This window comes from Nelumbo lutea, chromosome 3, assembly GCF_056320005.1.
Source record: "Nelumbo lutea isolate HS-2025 chromosome 3, American lotus-T2T, whole genome shotgun sequence".
Lineage (NCBI taxonomy): Eukaryota > Viridiplantae > Streptophyta > Magnoliopsida > Proteales > Nelumbonaceae > Nelumbo > Nelumbo lutea.
Genome location: NC_142686.1, coordinates 47,455,497 through 47,479,111, shown reverse-complemented (window position 1 = coordinate 47,479,111; position 23,615 = coordinate 47,455,497). Strand labels below are relative to the sequence as shown.

The following is a 23,615-nucleotide window of genomic DNA, read 5'->3' as shown; positions in this document are numbered from 1 at the left end:
ATTAAAAAAGAAAGAAAGAAAGCAAGAAACAGAAATCCTTTTGGTGGGAAATGACTTGATTTTACAGAAGTCTTATTTAATCCATCCCAATTTCCAAGGACATAAATGACTTGAAAGTTTTTTATAGAAATGCTACAATATAGGAACATATTTTGCATTAGGTGGGTACCACTAAAGCACTACTAGGCTGTAAATCCCTGCACTTCAGGCTGTAAATGTTGCACCCCGGACAAAATTGCTGTTTGTGAATAAGGACACAACATATGCAACTTGGGTTTGCAATACTTGTAGCTTAATGATTTGTAGTGCCAACATTACAAAACATGTTTGTGTACCATAGAATTTGTGCTTTTCTATCCAATACATATAAATCTGCTTTCATGATCAATTAGATAGAGTTCACCTTATTATTCTTCATTACTTACTGATATGAATACAAAGTACAAGGATGATATTCTCTTATGAAGGGTCTAAATGAAAATAGCTAGTAATCAAGCATCCACTATTTGGGTTAATATAATATTATTTCATTTGGTTTTTCTTTGGCTGAGGTTTTGCAAAACTTACCATGTCAATGGGTTGAGTTCGGAGACACCCATGTTGATCCCATATGGACCATCAATTTCACAGTTCAAGCTAGAGCGGGTCTTTTTTTTTCCTTTTTTAATATTTCATGGTGAAAATAGGAGTCACTGCTTGGTGCAATGGTCTAAGAACAGCCACTTTGAGCAAAAAATGCTGAAGGTTAGGACCATATCCAGTCTACCCCTCCCAAGACCCCACATGGATGGGCTATGTCATTAAAATCAGAAAAAAAAAGAATGCTAAATTTGAGCTATGTCATAGACATAAAAAGATGAATAAATATAAAGAAAGAAAGAAAGGAAAGAAAGAACTCAAAAACGAAATAGAATCTATAGCTTATAACTGTGTTTGCAGCTTTTGGACCCATGGAACTTTAATTTCCCCTGTAATTTCCTAGTCGAACTTTCAAAGAATCAGGATGATCCCTTGCATGGGTGTCAACTAAGAGATAAAGTAACTATAAACCTAGTTTGATCAGATGATCCAGTGATAATGCTTTTAATTCTTCTTTCTTTTACTCATTTGGACGAAATAAGTGAAAGATCTTATGAGATATGTAGCAAGTTTTGAGGGCCCAGACCATCTAAAAATCTTCTGACCCCACATCAATTTCCTAGATTCATGGATTCACTTATCTTTGTTTATACCCATCAGCAGACCCAACTATGGATACATTCCTAATATATGAACCAAACATAATCAGACCCCTCCTCAACTCCATTATTGATGTCAGATGCATCAGTTAATTGTGTACACACCCAGTTATTTTTGGGTCTGGTACACAGTTAATTGTTCACCTTTGGTTGCTCCTATATGTAGTTGTATCAATTATCAAGTCCAAATTAAAAAGAAAAAAGAAAGAAAAGAAAGAAAAAAAAGGAAGAAAACAGAATAACCTAAAATGGAGGTGGGTATATTTAAATTGAGAAAGACTCTTAATCGATATTCCTCCATCATCATAATTGACCCTGATAATGGAGAGTGAAGGGCATTAACTTGCTATATAGGATTAAAAGATTGTCCTAGGATCTGGTATTGACTCATCACAACTGCCGGATTGTGACGATAGCTCTCAAATTTTCTTCTTTATCTCAAACCCACTGCCCAAAGATGAGATGCAAGGTTGCCAATAATGAAAATCCATGTATATATAACTGGACCCCTACCAAAGTTTTCTTCCCTAGACCAATGTGTTGGCAATTTTAGTAAACCCACTTGATTTTTTTTTTCTTCTGGGTTTAGTCAATTGTTTCCCAAACAGGCCTTGGTTGGAGGTTGGCAATGTTTGGCATTTCTCAACTCTACTGGGGTCTCCACCTATCTCTTATCCAACCTGACCCCTTTTTATATTATTATTTATATTCAAAGACAAATTGAATTGGCCATTTTCAACCTGAATAAGCTAAACCCAGGAGAGCTGATTCATGCCAATGAGTGATAGGATACATTAGAAGAGGTCCCTTTTTTCCTCTAAAGCTCATTTGTTAAGATTGTGTAGATTGACTTATACACCAACCTGATGGTTTTGACCATCCAATTGGCTAAGTACAGGGGACCTTGGCTCATTGTTTGTCATCTCCATGCACCAGAAATGAACTATCCTTTTCACCACAATGGTGCCAGCTACTATGGGCATGAGTGTTGAGTCTGCTGCTTGCGTAGGAAAACCAGAAGCCCCACAAGTAGAAAATCCTGGCTACATTTGTCTTTACTCCCACAACAGGAGAAGCTCCAAAAGCATTAATTCATGCAGAACAGCAATCTCTTTCTCACCAAAAAAAAAAAAAAATCCGTACTCCTTTGTATTTCTTTACAACCCCAATCCTAATCTACAAATCTACAATTCGATTCAAAAATTAACTCCCAGAATAGATGTCTAAAGGATACTGACTCAGTTTTCTTCTTCTCTTGCCATCTATTTGCTTCCCTGAAAACACCTTCTTCTGTCTGTGGTAATAAGTTGCTTTCTGACTACTGCCTTTCTACTTTTAACTTCTAGTGATTTTCAATTTTAATGGGCTAATTCAAAACCCATTTCAGTTTAGCTTCTGTTATATTCAGAAATTTGACTTCAACAATAACCTAGCAAGGTGGGTTACCAGATGAGGTAGTAATCTGAGAAAAAGGAACAGTTGAGCATTTAAGGAGGAAAAGAAAGAAGTAGAAAAGCGTAGTGGGGGAGTTTTGTTTTTGGTTTGGTGTGATGGGGATAAGAACAATGAAAATTTGGTAAAATATTCAGAGGTTTGGTTGGAGGAACGAAAGATGTCGTAGTATGAAGCTTCCTGCGCCACGCGTGGAGGAACACTTGGCTCTGCTCTGCATGGTTGCCTTTTAGCAATAATTGCTGTCATGATTACAACATATCAACTTTTGCTGCAATTTTTAGAGAGAGAGAGATGAGCCGCATTGGTTAGTTCTACACTTTTAGTCGGCTTATGGTTGGTCGACTTAGAGCTCGTGATTCTCACGTGATAAGTATGTTCTAATTTCAGTAATGGTAATTTGTTGAAGCCTCTGAACTTTTTAGCTGTTGCTGAAACCTTCGTTAAACTTTGATAATTACAATCACTTTCTCTAAACTCTGTGACATAGTTGTAAAATATATCGTCTTTCTTAAAAACTTCTAAAAAGAAATATTAAAATGTTTAAAATATTTATGCAGTTATTTTTTTATCAAAAGTGTTTATTTTTTAAATTTTTTCTTCATATAAATCGTTAATCCAAATCCTTCGAATCTCTTTTTATGAAATTGATTGATTTGTTTTTCAAATTTTTCCTCTATATCAATTGCTCAAAGGTAATATTACAACTTTAAATTATCTTTTTTTTATTGTTATTGTTTTTTCTGTAGAGATCAGCCTCAATAATAACTGACGATTATAACAAAGGGAGTTTCCTTGCAACTGTGTCAGCAGAAAAATAATAATAATAAATTTCCAACAATTAATACTTTTGCTGCCCTCTACAACCTCCTGGCTCTTGTTGTCAACCCATGTCTAGTGTAACATGTGGGCTCCACCTAGGGCCAGTCAAACAATCTTAACCATCTAAATAATTCAGTATTCATCTCACTCTTCCAATCCGTTCAGATTATCAAGAAAACAAAATAAAATATCAATTCTCTTTTCAGCCCAAAATAGAAAATTCCATTAACTTTAAACAATTCTTTTGAGTATGGGATTTTAAATTTTATGAATCTATAAAACTTTATGAGATAATGTGATAAATAGCACAGTAAGTATTGCTCTAAAAAAATGAACTACTTACTACAATTTTTGCATCAAAAAGATAAACATGGATAAATGTATCAGAAAAATATGATATTGAAAAAATTTATGACCAATCAACTAAGCAATCAACTGGTATTTATCAAAATTCACAAGTGGGTTTTAATTGATCAAATTATATATATGCTTTTGGATTCCATGTTGAAACAAGATCACACCACAAGAAATGTTTCTATATTTTTGTTTTAAGAATGTGAACGAGGTGTTAGATCTTTATTTCTATAACTCACAAGGGGAAAAAGAAGAAATTCCACTTCGGAGTACACTCTCTTAATGATTCAATATTTGACATTGAGAGATGATATGTACGATGGTACTAATGTTATGTACATTTATATATATATATATATATATATATATATATATATATATATATGTACATTTATGTTCTAAATAATTGAAAATTAAGGATAGAAGAATTATCTCTGTAAACAAATCACTATAGTAAGTAAATTAATTTTCTAAAGAAAAAGAAAAAATGTACTAGAAGATACATATTTCTATAATTAGCATTATATTCAAAGAAGAGAATGTCACTATTCTGACATTTTATTATAAAAGGATACGGATATTATTGTAAATATCTGTTTATGTAATAAGGAAAATTAACTAGTTAAGACCTTTTCTTTCAAAAGATAAGGTCTAAAATGTATTAGATAAGAAACAAAGAATACAAGCCACAGGCTCCAAAACCAATAAGCCCAACCTGGGATGGCAATACATGAAATTACTGAAACACCCTCAAACGAAACCATGAACATTCTAAACACAACATGTATCGGTTTGTATCGTTGGACGCTGCTGGACAAACCCCCCCCCCCCCCCCGCCATATGTATCAGTTTGTATTATTGGGAGCGTTTTAGTTTTTTTTTTTTCAAACATGTTGACAAACAGATCAAACCCCGAAACAATGTTTGTAATAGTGTATAAGTGACTCGGCCAATTAATACATTAACTGGTCGATTCGTTGCAAAATTTTGGTCACCTCGCCCGAACGCGTGTCAAAGAATAAAAAAGAATAATAATCTAATATTTCATTATTCCAACTGATAAACATCTTTCAAACATATAAAGAAACCTTTAGACTTACGATTGCCAAAGATCTCTTCATGGTTTGGATAATGTCAGCACCCAATATGTGATGTCGGCAAAGAATGGCTCTTATAATTCTTATAGATTCAGTTGGTTGTCAAACCAAAAGCTGTGGTTGATGGGTCATTGTTTTACATTAGCCTTATTTATTCTATTTAATTGGCATAGTATTTTCATAAAACTGGTCAGTTTGTGAATAAATCTAATCTCTAATTTGAAATTTGAAAAGAGTATAAATACATATATAGAAAATAATATAAAATATAAGGGTTTATACTCTATATATTTGTATTAATTTTTACTCCTTCCAAATTAAGCCTTAAAAATTTATAAAAAGAACAGCAAAATATGCTCTTATTTGGCATGTCTTTTCATGTGAATCATCGGTTTTTTAAAAGCCCGACATCTTGATTTTCAGTCTTTCTCCGTTTGGCTGGGAGAAAATTTTTCCACTGAAAGACCATGCCCTAAAAAGACATAAGAAGCTCAATTTGAGTTTATTTCAAAAAGTTAGAAATGGAGTTTCTTGCATTTTATTGTCTATTCAAGTTTTATTTTTGTGTAGAAAGACACACCTCTAACCAAATGATCTTTGGGCAGCAAAATTGTTATATAAAAACTTACTACATCTTTGGGTTGTTAGATCTTCCAAAGGATTTGAAAAAAAAATGGGTTTCTATCATATAAGGGCAACTTTTGTGGTTTAATATCAACAAAAGTAATATAATTAAAAAATTTTCAAAAATAGGTTAAATTTTTTAAAAATAATATCAATAAAGGGCAAAAACACTATTCATCTTCTTCTTCTTGCCCCTTGTTCATCAAAGCCGTTGCCCGTCATCGCCCCCCGCCACCCACCACTGTCGTTCGCTACCACCTCCAGCAACGTTGTCGGATGTGGTGGCGGCGGCGCTGGTGGTTTCTCTGTCCAACGCCTCCACCTCATCCTCCGCCTCCAGCAATGTTGCCAGAGATGGGTGGAGACAGAGGTGGCGACAGCGGCGGGCAGAGGAATGACCACTAGTGCCGCCGCTGCCACCTCCGACAACGTCTCCGGAGGCAGAGGCGAAGGTGGCGGCATTGGACAAAGAAACCACCAGCACCGCCGCTGCCACCTCTGCCTCCGGCCACCTCCGGCAACGTTGCCAGAGGCGAAGGCAACGACAGACGATGACTTTGGTGAACAAATGGCAAGAAGAAGAAGATGAACAGTATTTTTGCCCTTTATTGATATTATTTTTAAAAAACTAACCTGTTTTTGAATTTTTTTTAAATATATTACTTTTATTAATATTAAACCGCAAAAGTTGCCTTATATGCTATTACCCAAAAAAAATTGCCAAACAGCACCTTAAACAGACCAGTTCAGATCAGATAAGCACTTATGAAATGCTCATTTAGCGTGCTTACTCTTGTTGTGCGGCTTGTGCCTACTAAATCCGATCCCCAAATGCTCAAAAGTCAAACCCACCTTCTAACCCTGGAACCTCAAAAGGGAGGTAATGACGTCCCCGATGCGAATCATGTGTTTCGGTTCGGGCAGCATAGATTTTTCCCCTACTCTTCTAAAATCTAAAGCAGTTTTCTGTTCGTTAGCGAAAACACAAAATTTCCGTTGCCGGGACTCGAACCCGGGTCTCTCGGGTGAGAGCCGAGTATCCTAACCAACTAGACTACAACGGAAGATCGATTATTAAATCTTATAAAAGAATCTTTATGGTACTGACCCTGAATTGATATAAAATATACGGGCAGGATACGGTTTACGGGGGCTACTAGTAGAGTAGGAGGTGACCGCAAATCAGATTTCAGTCCAAAAATTCCTTCATCTTATATTGGCTGCCCAAAAAGATATTTTATGTTTCCATAATCCTTATCACTATGGTAGTGGCTTTGATACAACTGTCAACCCGTTTGAGTCAATTTAATTTGACCAATTAGTTCAAAAGACAACCTAGAAGTAGTTTTTCACCATGTTTTCAATACATAAAAATCATTTACCAAAAAGTAGATAAAAATTGTGTGTTGAATGGTTCAATGTGAAAAAAGTAAGGTTTTCACTGGTAAAATTCAAATATTAAATGGTATTATGAAAACCTCTCTCTCTACATCTGTATGTATATAGTTAGGTTGGATCGGTTTTGGTCGGTTTACACAAGACCAAACCAAAACTGACCCAACCTCTTGGGTTAACATAAATCAAGAACTAAAACAAACTATAAATAATTGAAAATTAGCCAAGTTGGGTCAGGTTAGTCTATCTGATTGGTTTCATAAACAACCCTACTAGTATGCTGTCAAATGTAGAAGTTTATGTCATAGGTACATGTATACTATAGAAATAAATAATTCAATAGATTCCAAGAAGAGAATGATTTTTGTCTCTATTTTTAGGCCATGTTAGCCATGTTTGGTTCATTGTTGTGGGCCTCATTCTTTTAATTCTTGTTCACTCTAGGCAAGAATAGGCAAGAATGAATATTATTAGAGTGTTTGGTTACAAAATTCTTGCCATGGGCTACATTCTTTTTAGAATGAAAAATCAGCCATTTCAGCCCCATAGCAAAAAATTGAGTAGCTTGGAACATGAAAAATAATCATGCCCCATCTTATACTTTGCCTATAAAACTGTTGCCATGGACGCTTACTTTTGCAAAAGCACTTTTATGAAATACTTTTACAAAAGTACTTTTATGAAAGCACTTTTATAAAGTACTTTTACGAACACTTATAAAAGTATTTTTACATTAAAAACTTTTATAAAGCACTTTTATAAAAATACTTTTATGAAAGCACTTTAATAAAAACACTTTTACAAAAGTACTTTTATAAAAACACTTTATGAAAGTACTTTTGTCAAAGCACTTTTATGGAAGTAATTTTATAAAAGCACTTTATAGAAGTACTTTTACGAAAGCACCTTTATGAAGTACTTTTATAATAGCACTTTTATGGAAGTACTTTTACAAAAGTACTTATATAAAAACACTTTTAAGAAAGTACTTTTACAAAACATCTATGCCAACTCATAAACATTGTTGTTAGAGAACTAGGCTGGCAGTTTATGAATACTAGCAAAAGCTTTTTTTAAGAATAAAAATGAACAACATAGGACACTTATTACTCTGAAAAAAAAAATCATTTTTAGGAAAAAAACGTTTGGTTCATGACAATATTTTCTCATATTGCCTATTTTACCCACTCTTGTCCATTTTAGAATTTCGTCTTGAATAAGAATGAAAAAGAATGAGAATTGAATTAAACATGGCCTTAATTGTAACATTATGGTAGAGCTTTGTCCAATTAAAACCCCGGTGAACTTTGATAAATACCATTTGATAGGTTATCACATTTATGATAGTGGTTGATTGGTCAAAAAGATTTTAAATATCATGTTTCCAATATCATAGTCAAACCATACCCTAGATAGAATGGTTTATATATTTCTTACCTGATTTGACCCTAAAGGCTTAGTTTGTTTGTGGTGTGGGTTTCATGTGAACTCGTGTAAATGTGTGAGATTAAAAAGAGGCTGAGTGTAATGCTTCAGATTTAACTTTATCAATTTATCTTATTTGTTTGTAAAAAATAAAATGGTATCCGCTTTAAATGAAAGAAGAATGGAGGTAGGAGGATGGTATCTATTTGGGAACGAGGTAGGAAGCAACATGATGTGGTCCTCAATTTACATGAGAGAGAATTGAGGTAGGAGGAAGATCAGCTTTAATTTTGAGATGCAAAATTTGCACCGGTAATGGATGAAAATAAGACAAAAAGTACAAAATTTGTATTGAATAAAAGAGCAAATGGATGCAAAACTGAACTGGGTGCAAAATTTGTATCCAGTTCAACTTTGCATTGCAAATTAACAAATAGAGCCAAGGTCCTAAAAACTTAGTTGCAGTAAAACTACGAAAATCATAAGCAGCACATATGCATTATTTGTAATAGGGATAGCTAGACAATATACCTTAGTCACAGTTGTTAGAAATAATGAAGTCAAAACTAGGTTAATTATTTTGGTTATATGTGGCAAGTAAATATATACTTAAGGTTAATAAATCATTTTAAATAGAAGATAACAAAGAGTGATCAATTATGAAATAAGTCAAGGGGGTTAAAACTTTATTGTTTTATTTCATACGACTTTTAATAAAAAGTAGTAGTATTGTAAATAATTCCTTATTGTCACTAAGATAGGAAATTGGTATCCATTACTAATAATTCCCATAATCCTGGATCCATTATTAATATAGAAAAATAAATAAACTAAAAAGAAACCATCAATCCATTAATCGGTACTTACATCTCTGATTACTTCTATAGTGTATATAAACGAAGGTATGAAACCTTGATGACCATGATGATGTCTAGTAATCTATCCTCCATCTGCGTCCCACGTAATATCTCTATATTTTTTTAGGGGAACATCCTCTAATGCTTAAATTTACAAATGCATTAGGTGCACTAATGTGATAAAGAAGTAGTAATCAATAGAAATTCTTGACAAATTATTAGTTAATACAATTAGAGAATATTAGCTATAAACCATAGAACCAAGTTCATTTTTAAGTAATAAAAATTATTCATTTTATAAAAATAGTAATTATAAAGGAATAGTTTTCAGTATTTAGAGGGAGGCTCAAAACTTAGTTTTTTGTATTTTCAAAATTTAAAATATAAGGGTTTTTTTTTTTTGGATTTTGAGAAGGAGAAGTTGGTCAATGGGATTTTGGTTCCCATTCACTAAGAATCTCATGTTTTTTTTCAGCTTAATGTGGGGAGCAGGGAAGTTGGTCGGTGGGTATTACATTTTTAGGTATTAGTAATCCAAGAAAGTAATACACATCTCCTAGGTAGATAAATAACTTCACCACATAGGGGAGAAGTTGCCAACACTTAATTGAGACAAAAATGCCCATTTTAATAATAAATTTCTATGGCTAAAATAATCATTACCTTATTAACCTCAGAAATAAGAAATAAAAAAAAAAGTGGATAAATGCACTTACTCGAATAAATATTTCCTAGGAAAAACTTACCCAAATAATTATATTTACCTGAATAAATAACTTACCGAAAAACGAACGAATCTAAATAATATTTTAAAAATACTTGATATATTAATAGAGGTCAAGTTGAGGTGGGGAATTCACTCTTCATTCCCGTCCTCATTGCCAATCAGGTCTCTGAATTAGTCCCTATCCTTGTCCTCGTTCCTATTAGAGAAGTCTCCATAACCAACCCAATTGGGTCGATAAGGTTGGATACCCATATATATATATATATATATATATATATATATATATATATATAACATAAAAGATAACACAAATTAACCCACATAAATACTTAAAAATAATATATAACATAAATAAATAAATTGTATACTGAAATTTCCGGGTCGGATTGAAAATCATCACCCATTCACCCAATACTAGGGAAGTAAGGAGAGAGGAAAAGAGAGGGACTAAAACACTTGAGCTATAAACCCTATGCATGGAAGGAACCGTACAAAATGAGTGCAGCAGGAGAGACAGAGCGGAGACTCAAATTATTTAATAATGATTACACTATCATTTATACTCAATCCCCCATTCTGAGTACACGTGCCAATACCCACTCATCTTGATCTTTGGGATCCTGTCATCCGTCAGATCACGTCAAGCAACAGTTGAGAAAAGGACTCGTCAGAAGTGACTCACGTATTTTTGACGCTTTGTTTTCACCGAATCGGTGCCCAATTTGCAGAGATGAGTATCTCGAGAAACTTCTCCCCCTGGGGAAAGCGTTGCCACCGTCAGATGTCCCCTCGATATCCGTGCAGTGTCAACTTCGAGGATTATCCAACGGCATGGATTACAGGAGTACGTGCTTCTGTGCTGCATATTTTCCAAAATGTTCTGCCTTTACAGAGAGACCAGGGTCCAGGGTACAGGATCCCCACCGTTGTGGTCTAATAATCTAAGGGAGGTGGAATTAATTGGGTACAAAAAGCCTTTGACATCCGTTTGGGAAATGTGGCCTAGGGTTTTGGTGGATCCCACTTACCCATTTTTTTTTTCATTTCTGTGCTTTTGTGCTTTCTGTTGGTTCAACTTTTGGGCCCTGTTAAAAGAAAAAAAAATATGCCCAAAGTTTGACCCCCCAAGTAGGCTAGGACAGAATAAAAGTGTACATCCATGAGCCTGTGAAACTCACTTTATGGGCCCACTACCACTTGGTGGGTCCAGATTCCAGACTAATTAAGAGGTGTCTTTGGCTGAAATTTGATCCAACCATTGGTTTTTAGTTAAATGATCTGCAATGTAAATCTATTTGGAATGGTTGAAAAGTTCTTTTATCAGGGTGATATAGTACATAGTACCACCACTAAATCAGTTCCATTTTGAGCTATTTGGTAGGTTGTGGCCCTTTACATTGACAACTCAAGCCCAAGGATGTCTCAGACTTCCTCATTAAGAAATTGTAAACAAAATAACAAATGGGTCTTAATTGTGTGAAAGCTACTTATCAAAAGCAGTGAAGATACCCAACTTGGATATTATAAACCCAATAAATCATTTTGAAATTAGGGCTTTCTTTCTTATCCCAAAAGCAAAGAAAGAAATTAGGACTCTCTTGATTTCTTGAACAACATTAACTTGTTTGCAATGGCCACAATGATAGAATTAAAGAACAGAAGAATGGATGGTGACTTACCTCATTGTGTTGTAAGAAATTATAAGAGGGAAAAAAATAAAATTAGAAGGAAAGTGTATAAAAGTTGTTCAAAAGAAATATTAAAACTATGGAAGATGTTTTCCTAGTCTTTGAGCTTTCCTTCATGAAGCAACTAACATTCTTCAATAGTTGAATTACCCAAAATATTAGCATATTTTTTAAGGCATGACAGATTTCTTAAACCAAACTTGTCTGTATTCACCAGTTACACATAAATTGAGCCACCTTCTATAGGTTTTAATCATGAAATAACAATGGTGGATAGCCATGGTTATCAAATCAATTCAATGTTCAGATTCTGTTTATATTTGGAAAATGATATTTGATTGAATGTACAAGAGTTTTCTTTCATGACTTGGAGATAAAGTTCTTAACACATGATGTCATAAGTACTGTGGCAGTTGAAAAGCTATAAACTTGCATTTAATGTCCACAGGTTTAAGGCCACCTGAATTTAAACTTGCATATTTTAAAAGAAAGAAAGAAAAGGAACTCAGAGATAACAATGGAGAAACTGAGATGCTACCTTAATTTGAACATCTACTGCTTCAATTGATTCTTACATGAATATGGACTTGATTTCATTGAAAAGCACTGCACTATTCAGGACTGGTCCTATTGGTCATCAACTCATTCTATTTGATCCACATAAACCATTGGGCTTAGTTCCTTTTAGGAGTGGTCCCCTGGCTACTAGTCTCATTTCCTTGAAAGTCTTTTGGCTTAAACTCATTGCTACAAATCAAGCAAGATGTGGGCACAACAAGATAATCTTCCAATCCATGGAGGCTGTTTCTTTTAACACAAGAAAATACATATATATAGATATATATATATATATTTTATGAAGACTTCACAAGCTCTTCTAAAAATTTATTATTGGAATCCTTTAATATGGATATCTTACCAACACCTGACCCCTTTAAAATATTAAATATAACAAAAATAAAATAAAAAGCAAGAAAAGTAGTCATTTTTATTTATTTTACTATACAAACATATTTAGGGTGCCAATTATTTTAATATATAAATTAATTATAGAATGATCGAAAAAAGTAGCTCTTTGTGTTTATGCCATTAAATAACTAAACTTAATTTTCAAGAATATCTAAGCCCCAAATCAATGACATTGGTATCCAACAGATGATTATTTTTGTATGGATCACTTACCAATAACATGTGAAAGTGATATTTAATCTACCCTAACTTGTGTCACAGAAACAGACACATCTCCACCTAATGTGCTAACATAAGCATCCATCATCATCAACAGAATGGACAACACAAAACCAGCCAGAGTTAAAGAAAGGACCCTCACTGAAGCTGTCGTTTTCTTTAACCGTTGGATCAATATCCGAGTCGGATCATGGTCGGACATGTGTTGGTTGGCTTTCAGCCCGGTACGAAAAGGCGACTTGTCAAAGCAAGGGACCCCCTCATTGAACCCAAACCCATGTCTCATTTCTTCAGCCTTATTTTATAATGCCATGACTATTACAATGCATTCTCTCTTTTTCTCTTAAACTTTGTTTTTCTCCTTCATGTCTCTTTATGTTAACAATTATGTATGAAGCAAAGCTCTCAAACGTGACATTTCTAAACCTCCTTTCTATAACGAAGAATAAGGCGGGAATCTCGCGGGAGCCAACGGTAATATTCCTCTTGACACACACATGCAAACGAAGGTTTGTAGAAAGAGAAAGAATAGAGAAAGAGAGAGGGTGGGTGGGTGGGTGGGGGGAGGGGGGAATGAATGTATGTATTTGAGAGCTGAGAGAACAAACAGCATATGGGCATAAACGGTCCTTTTCGTTTAAATTTTTACTTTACACGTGTCAAGAGCAGATGAGGCGACGACGTCGGCATAAACCAAAACAGTCGAGGAACGAACGGTCAGACCGGGCAGAGGGAGTGGCCAATTGGAGGAGAGAGAAGGCGCGGGAATCGAGCAATGATTTTGCACTCCATTGCTTTATGATTGACGCCTCGCTGACCGGACGGTCAGCAATGGTGTCCTATCAAATCAGACGGGCAGGTCGGGCAGCCATCCCTTTGGGGATGGGACTCGGGAGCCGGGAGGGAGGATAGCGACCATACTGCCCTTCCTGTCGTTGTCTGCCCGGCATTCAAGGCGGGCTCTTAGTGGTCTTCTTTTATGGGTTTTAATACTTTTTTTTTTCTAATTTCTGATTTGAATCATTCAGCCCATAATTAATTCGATTTTTGCTTCCTGAACGTACCGTGATAAACAGGCCCACGATGTGACAAGTCTGTGGAAGGTTTTGTCAGTAATATAAATAGCGCTGGAGTGAGTCAAGGTTTTGCCGGGAATTCGCGATATTTTGAGTTTTTTTTGGTTTGATGTAAATTTATTCACGAGATGCACGAAACTGAGTTCTTTTTTTCTTTTTTTTTACATGTAATTTATCAGTTGGTTTAATCGTGTAAAATTGACTTTTATTTTTTTTAAAGAACAAGGTCTTGGTAATTTCGAGTACAAAATGTAGCTTGGTTTATGTAGACTTTTTTTTTGATAGATATGCAGATTTTTGGTTAACAATTCACTTTCTTTGAATGGACCTGGACCTGAACCTGAACCTGGTCTGGTTCATTAGGGTAGATTTGTGGTTGGACCACAATAACTCTATACTTGGTTCTCTTTGTTGGAATTTGATTAATTAAATGGTCTACATCCAGATATGTTTGGATACATTGATACGAAAATTTATAAAAATAGTAGGTAGGAAGGACCCTCTAATATTTATAAGATTAAAAAGAGTAAATATCAAAGGGTAAGTTATATCAATACATAGAGATACCGACTTGACATATCAATATTTGTTCAAAATAGACTTTAAATGTCTTTTATTATGGAAATTTTGATTTTATTTTTATGATTCCATATGGTCATTTAGGGTTAAATCATTATATTGGCCAATTAAACAAAAGAGAACATATTATGACAAGCAGGAGACACTTTGTTTTATTTTTTTGAAGCAATGCAAAGCAAAGCAATAAATAGTTCATGTCTTGCCTCAATTTTGCTTTTACAAACAACCCTTCAACTTCAATGGGTCTATTTAGAAGACCATCTACAGAGTAGTGAAGTAAGAAGTAATCTATTACGATTTGAAAGGACCAAGGCTACATTTGGCATTCCTTATTTTAAGGATTTTTCTCCTTTTTGCATGTAAAATTTTCCTATGAACACTAAGTTTTTAGCTGCAAAAAGAGATAAGTCCTTAAAATAAGGAATGCCACATGCAGCCTCTCAAAGAGCTAAAGACAGGCAGAAAAGGACATGGATTGAAGTATTGAGAATTAATGACCCAGTAGTCGAGACGGCGACTTGGCATCCTTTCGATTATGGAGGTGTAAGATCAAACCCATATAGCTGAAGGCTATCCATGGTTAACGTTCCCACCCATTAATCCCCTGCAATGTGTAATACCAAAAAATAAGTAATGAGAAATGATTTAAGAGCCTATAGTTAAGAAATGGACATGGCACTTAATAATATGGAATTATTTAAGAGCCTACAATATGATGATGACCTAACTAGGATAGCAATTGCTACCCCTTTGAGGCATTTTGCTGAGCTTCATTTTGAAACAAGGACCAGGGTTAGAAGAGGCCCAACAGCCCATTATCTACCATTCCAAGGATGGGTTTATAGGTGAACATGGGCTGAGAATTAAGGGATTTTAGATTTTGATGAAGGTCAAGCATGGGGCAAAGGACCGTATGCAGTTGGAATTCAAGATTTAAACTGTTAATTTGTTCATAGAAATCCCAGTAAACCCGTTTTGGTCATGCAAATCTGACATGGTTATTAGAAGCGATTTCCTGCATCGCTCTTTAAGCCCACATACCGAGTTTAGCTTGGAATATCCAGGAACTTTAAGCCCAAATACCGATATGTTCTGCCCAGCCCATAGAAGGATCAGGCTGGGCTTCCATCTAAGTCTTAGTATCCCCAGGACCCAGGTTGATCCCATATTCTTTATATCCATCCTTGGCTTTAGGGATGGACTAGGTTCAATCCAATCCAATAAATACTTTGAATCATTAAGTCTGGATTAGTCCAATTTAATATGTCTTATTGGCCCGTTCAATCCGTTCAAATTGGTTTTGGTTTGGACAGGGTCCAATCCACAACCAATCCATTGACACCCCTTACTTGGCTTGATTGGATTGACCCATATCCACTAATTACCAGACCCAAAACTTCTCTCTCTCTCTTATGGATTTCTTAGTATTTATGCCTCCATTATCAATATGAATAGAAAAAGTAGCACTTAGTTTTCAGAAAAAGATCATATACCTTATCAACTTTGTCTCTTTGGAGTGGACTAAGTCTGTCTCCCTCTTGATATTTCCCAAATTAAAAACAGATTTCGAAAGTCGAAACCTTCATCCTAACTTGATAGGCAGAAAGTAAGTTATGCCTAAAAACTCAATGTTTTAAGTCAAAAGAACAATTCTAAGAATTCTATCACACACATCCCTCCAAAATCCACCCAGGAGTCCATTGAATTGGAATTATCTACACATCCAAAAAAAATAACATAATTAAAACTAAGCAATATCTCTATAACTAAACCAGGAGACACTAGGAGTCTCTTTTCACTTTTCCATTTCACAATAATTTTCTCAAAGTGCAGTACTCATCCATCATGTTTAGAATGGGATGATCCAATTAAAATATGCCACGTGGAGATGGACTATGATCGGTGGAAAAAAGAAACGGTAGGGTTTTTTTTTTCAAATAATTAAATCCATCATCTTTTGTTTGCATGTATAAGACTTTCTCATTAAAAAATTTCATTTGGATTTAGGAACTTCAGCATATGCTTTGGAATAGTAACATATTCCTAGCAAAAGCAAGCTTGTGTGGAGCCAAATTTCAATATCAATCTCCATAAAACTAAGAAAGTTAGACTGAAAACTTGCATGCTAATATGAATTGATTAAAGCAAACCCAAGGTCCAAGCTGTCTGGCATGGCCAAGTGCTGTGCATATATATATTCAACATTGTCCTGCTCCATTGGATTTCTTGTATGTTTTGGTTTCTTATACCTCATTCTGTTGTGGTCGATCGCATCTACCTGTTATAAGTTTTTAAAAAAGCAATAGGCACGTGTCTATGTTTTAGGGAAAATCTATGATGTTGGAAAGACATTTTTTTAAAGCCAATCTATGCTGCAGATTGGCTTATTAATCATGCTTATTCTAATGAAATCTGCAATAGTTTCATTCCTAGGGATTTAATTGATATCTACTGTTGTGACTTTTGAGGACGTGCTACCCCCCATTCTGTGTAGCCCCTTTTAGTTCTATCAAATAAAAAAAAAAGGAAAGACTTGTTTTTTTAATCCACTGGAACACTAAATAGGGGGATTTAGGGCATGTGGTCATTTCTGAAGGTTAATATTCTCCCCAGTGATGCCCTGGTTCAATTCTTGAAATTTGAAACACTTTTAATAATATCACTCTTTTAGGGAGCATTCTACAACATGAATGTTTTTGTTTTCATTTGTTTTTGGAATCGCCACATCAGTAAAAAGACTTATACATGATCTTGAACTCTGTTTTTGTTTTCAAAGTGAAAAATAAGTTGGATTTGTTTTGAAAAACAAGACATGTTTTTGAAACCAAGAAAATATTGGTTTTTAAAACGAAAACAAATCTTTTAGTATAGAAATTAGATGATTTGTAGAACATGATGCTGAATAATCAGATGAAAACATGTTTTTGAAACCAGATTAAGAACATGTTTTTTGTTTCAGTTTTGAAAACAGAAAACATGTACACAACCAACAATATGTTTCTTATATTTTTGTTTTAAGAAACAATTTGTTGTCAAACAAAACCGTTTTGATTTACTTTTAGAACCAGCAACAAAAAAAAAAAAAAAAAAAAAAACAATTCATGTTGTAGAATGCCCCTTTAATTTGCATGATATGCAATTTTTATATACATGCTTGATTGGTCAAAATTCTTTCGGTACCACATCTTTCCAGCATCATAGATTTCCCAAAAACCAGTAGATAAAATATGACACATATTGCAATATTATGTATGTATGTATGTATGCATGTCTAAAACCTGTTTATACTGTACATATTCATATTTGCACTCTTTCCAAACTGAATCATTATGTATGAGTCCCAGAAAGAATCATAATATGATAATTTTCATATTCCGTGCTGCCAATTTTTTCAGAGTGGATTATTAATTAAGGGATGCTTTTCCATCTTTCTTTGCTGTTCCTCGGCAATTCAAAAACAACCCTAGTGTTGTGTTACTCTTGACCGTGGCGTAGAAGTGTACTTTGTGAGAGTTTACCAAATTCACATCAAGTCAAAATGAAACCAACATATAGACTTATTTTTTAGTATTTAAGTGATTATGATTTTTAAGAAATTTGTGTGCCCCTTAATAGCTGAAACTTGAAGTTGGATATATCATTATAGACTTGCAAATTTTATTATTTAATTATTTTAAAATTAAAAGACAAAGCAATATGTCTTTCACTTTAGCCATTTCAGCCATTAGCAAACAGTCCCTAAGTTCAAGCATAGCCTGATCTATGTATACGTGGGTTGGTTTGGTTTCAAGGGAGAACCTGGAACCTATCCTGTGAAAATCGATTCTAAGGTCTACCCTAGAACCTGTTCTTTAAAAACTTAATTTTTAATGATAATGATGTGGTTCAAAACTTGTCATTATTATTTAAATTTTGTAAATATTACCTTTTATATTACTTATCATACACCTCCTGATATTAAATTGAAAAAAAAAATGATTAAATCATTTAAGTAACTCAATAATCAAATGAGACCATAGTCTTTATAGCCATTGGCGTTTGAGCTCAATTTTTCATATCGGCAGCTTTCTTTTTCTTGGGAAATTTATTTTAATGCCAACAAAGGTAAACCAAGGCTTGTTCCATAAAGTTCAACTAGGGCGGTTCAGTTAGGACAAACCCCTATACCCTGGAACCAGTTTGCCCTTTCCAGTTTCACTTATGAGCCTAAATTAGAGATTTCATATTTTGGCCTACAAGTAGGTATGGGGTTAAATTGGCCTTCATCGGGCCTAACAAACATTGTTTGGACGTCTGGCAATGCCTTATTTTGGGCTGGGCTAATTCCAGCACATCCATGCCCCATGGAGAATTCGTAGGCCCATTCATTTAACCAAGTCCGACAAATAGCCTATAACGTGATCAGGCGTTTCTAAACGTTGTATTTGTTCTCTAAAATTAAGTCCAACAGAATCCAGTGCATGGGGGTATTAAGGATTCCAATCTGACTGTTAAAAGCAGCTCATCTCGATGGCCCCTCATGGAATTAAAGTTTTTATTTATTGTTAACATTAAACACAATAATCTCACATATATCGACTATTTTTGTATTTTCACTCTTATTATCTAAGGGGGTGTTTGTCATTTGGGTTTTGGGCTGATCAATACAAATTTGTATAAGAAAGATTTCTCTACCTCAAACATTTTGAAAATGTTTTGAGTTGATTAATACAAATTACTATTTCTACTAAAACATCATATTTCGTTCAAAAAAATATCAAATTCGATATTTTTATAAACATGTATTTTCATAATTGAAATGACACTCATATATAATGTAACAATACATATTTCTCACAAATTTATATTGATCAACCTAAAATACAACAGAAGTACAACACCACATCACAGTACTAAACACCCCCTAAATGCAGCCTATGAGACAAAGTAACAATTAGAAAATAATATTAGGTTATTTCTTTAACCCAATTTATCAGTCCCGCCAATGAACCAACATCTAAACAATGTCATATTTTGTTTTACTGTTAAACCCATTTCCTTGTATCTTTGACTATCATTCATTAACAGATTTACTTATTCGTTTATTATGTGGACAATGTCAAAAAGTTGTTAAAATCTTGATTTTCTCTTAATCATTTTGAAATATCTATAGATGATATTAATATCATATAGGGAAAATTTATGATGCAGAAAATATATGATATGGAAAGAATTTTGACCAATCAAAACTCATTCATTTTTGATAAATAACACCATTTTTCTTATCACGTTTATGATTCTAGTTCATGGTCAGTTGTTTTTTAGATATTATATCTTTTCCATATCATAGTGGAACCCATATATATATATATATATATATATATTAACAAATGACTTGGTATTCTATGTCTTTGGGAGCAGGGATGTCAGTGGATTGCGTTAACTAATGAACTCACACTGACCCAACCCTCTCGGGTTAGGGTCAGGTTGGGCTTACTCAAGTCTTTGGTCAGGTTTGGGTTGAGATGGGCCAGTGTTAAATCTGACCTGTTTGCATTGCAACGTTTGAATATTTATATATGTAGCCTTGGTTGAATACAAGTGTATCATATATGAGATGGGTTGGGTTGGGTTTAGGTTCAATATTCCATCGCCTTTTAGTCGGGGCAGGGCGAATTCGGATTGAGGTTGCATCGGGTCGGAATTTGACTACTGAGTCAAATCCATACCAAACCCCACACGTTGACATCCCGATTTCCGGAAGGTCGGAATTCAATAGTGAATCTACTTATTGACATGAAGAGAGTGTCAATGAGGTTTTCACAAAATTGGGATTTAGAATATAGGTGGAATTATTTTGAATAAATGATTTGATTTATAATTTTAGAGGGGTTTGACTGGAATATCAGAAAGATCTGATATCTAAAAAAATTTGACCAATCAACCGGTTTCATAAATGTGTTAATCAATGAGGTGGTATTTGTCAAAATTTAGGAATGGGTTTTTATTGATCAAAATTGTTTGGGTACTGGCATTTGCATATATTAAGGGTGTTTTTTATAACACTTTTCAGACATTTGGTGTCCAAAAAACTTGCTTTTCAGACATCAGATGCATTTGGTGATGCATCTGAAAATAAATTTGAATCTCGTTTTCATATCTGAAACTTTAATCGCGTGGGCCAGCTATTAACACGCTCAGATGCGTGTTAGAACTAGTAAAAGGTTAAAACTACTCCCCTAGAATTTTCCAAATGACACGCATATGCCCCTGATTACCCCAAACCAAAAAGAAACCTAAACGATTTTGTTTCACATGCAAAAGAATTCTACACTCATGAACATGTTAGAACTAGTAAAAGGTTAAAACTACTCCCCTAGAATTTTCCAAATGACACGCATATGCCCCTGATTACCCCAAACCAAAAAGAAACCTAAACGATTTTGTTTCACATGCAAAAGAATTCTACACTCATGAACATTGCAGAAGGTATGGTTGTAAGAACTTTTCTCTCATGTTTGTTGTTTCTTCTTCGGATTTCTCACCATAAAATCTTCATTTTTTCCGGGGTTATAGTTGCACCACGTGCCTAGTGATGGTCTCTTCTTTCCTATTTACATTTTGTTTATTGAATCTCTTAACTGTTTTGTATGATGCCTTGGTTGTTTATTGAATCTGAAAACATCCATGCTTTGCTTATTGAATCTCGATTCCTCCTCTTCCTTTTCCCATTTCCCCATCTAGTAGTCTAGTTATGGACCAACTCCATTACATCGCCTTCATGGGGTTACACAAATACCAATAACACCCACCCCCACCTGATAGATGATAGATCACACAGTTCTTTTGGATCTTTATTGTCCTATTGAAAGCTAAAATGTTGTTATTAGTTGCCGAAACTAGTTAATTTTTATGTGTAAATTATTAATTATTAATTATTTTTATTAATTACTAATTATCAATTAATAATTATTTTAATTTTTAGTAAGTATTAATTATGTAAGTATTTTTTTAGTCATTAATTTTTTTAATTTTAATTGTGTTATTTTTTAATTATTAATTTATTATTTATTATTTGTATTATTTCAATATTATTTTAAATTTCATAAATTATTTGATACGAAATAGTGCATATTGAACCCAAAATTATCAAATAGTATGTTCGGGGGTAAAATAGTAAAATTAGAAAACTTCAGATATTGAAGGGTTAATCCAACACAAACAACCTTATCTATTCAGAGCATCTAAAAAGTAGAAAAACACCATACCTCTTTTCAGATTTTAGACACTTTTAATGTCTTTTAACTTTTTAGATTTCAGATTTATCAAACACCACCTAAGTTTTGAAATGCTTTTGCAAAAACAACTTTTCAGAATCCCATAAATTTTGCAAAAGGAACTAAGCTATAAATGTTTAGTAGCTTCACAATTTTCAAAAGGCTTAGGTGGCATTTGATAAATCTAAAATCTGAAATCTAACATCTAAAAAGTTAAAAAGATATTAAAAGTGTCTGAAATCTAAAAAGAGACATAGATGCTTTTCGACTTTTTAGAGGTTCTAAATAGAGAAGGTTGTTTGTGTTGGATCAAACCTTCAACATCTGAAATTCCCTAATTTGATTATATTACCCCTAAAATAGACTATTTGGTCATTTTGAGTTCAATTTGTACTATTTAATAAAAAATAACTTATTAAATTCAAAATAATATTGAAAAATATTAATAAATTATAAAAATAAAAAAAAATAATTTATAAAAATAAGAATAAAATTGAAAATACATATAAAGTTATAAATTAAAAAAAATATTAAAGTTAAAATAATAATGAAAATAGTAATAAAGTCCATGAAGCAATGAAAAAATATTTAATAATTAGCAAATTAATAACTAAAAACTATTAAAATATTTAATAATTAATACAAATTAATAAAAAATAAAAAAGTATTTATTTGTTAAATACAAATTAATTATAAAAATAAAAAACATTTATTAAAATAAGAATAAAATTGGAAAGTATGTATAAGAAGACAAGGGAGAGGATGTTAACCGTTGTTGCTAAGAGTTGTAGTAGCGGTGGCGGGAAGACAAGGGAGAGAGACCACAAGTGACTCATCACGGAAGAAGTGCAGATTGATTTCCCTCTTTCATTTGCACGGGATATGAATTCAACTGCAAACCGATCGAAGCCATCAACCTCCATCGGAAGAAGTAAAACCCTGCCAAAACCCTAAGGAGTAAAAAACACAGTGTCCATTTAAAAAATCTATTCCAGCAATCAAATGGTTTTCTAGTGATTAACCAAGAGCAAAAATCTCCATATCTCTCTCTCTCTCTCTCTCTCTCTCTCTCTCTCTCTTTGTTGTCATAGTTGTTGTGTCGACAAAAATGTACCAGGAAATGAGTCACCAATGATCGTCAAGAGAACGAAATATAGATCGTCTGACGATCGTTGATCGCTAGAATATAGATCGCCAGGAGAATGGATTTTTTAAATGGAGATTTTTGCTCTTGATTAATCACTAGAAAACCATTTGATTCCTGGAATAGATTTTTTAAATGGACATAGATTGTTTGGAAACTTGTCCACTATGTCATTGATGGTTAGGCATTCATCGATCAGGCAGTGTGGTGGTTAGATAGTGTGGAAAGTCCCTTTGTCATTCAAGAGCTTGAATGAGAAGAAATTTGGGTTTAAAAAGGGACATGCATTGTCTATTTGAATATTATTAGGGGCATTTTAGACTTTTAACCCCACGGTTTAAATGTTTCAGATTTAAAATGCAATTTCATATCAACTATTAGACACATACCCAAACACTTTTGGTGTCTGAAAAGAAATGTTTTCAGATTTCAAACCTCTTAAAAGCATTATCAAACGCCACCTTAGAGGCAATGATTATTAAGCTTCTCTTAAATTTTAGAATGGTTATAATCTTATTAGAAAAGAATTATATGTTTCTAAGGCTGCATTTGGCATTTGTTATTTTAAGGACTTATCTCCTTTTTGTGGTTAAAATGCCCCTATGAACACTGAGTTGTTAACTATAAAAAAGAGATAAGTCCTTAAAATAATGGAATGCCAAATGCAACCTAAGGTGGCATTTGATAAATTTG

At 33.7% G+C, this 23,615-nt stretch overlaps 1 non-coding gene across 1 annotated transcript; it reads right to left on the bottom strand.

Moving 5' to 3' along the window:
- Positions 1 to 6,578: 6,578 nt before the first annotated feature.
- TRNAE-CUC (transfer RNA glutamic acid (anticodon CUC)) lies at positions 6,579 to 6,651 on the bottom strand. Its single transcript has one exon. It is a non-coding gene; the product is annotated as a tRNA-Glu (tRNA).
- Positions 6,652 to 23,615: the final 16,964 nt, after the last annotated feature.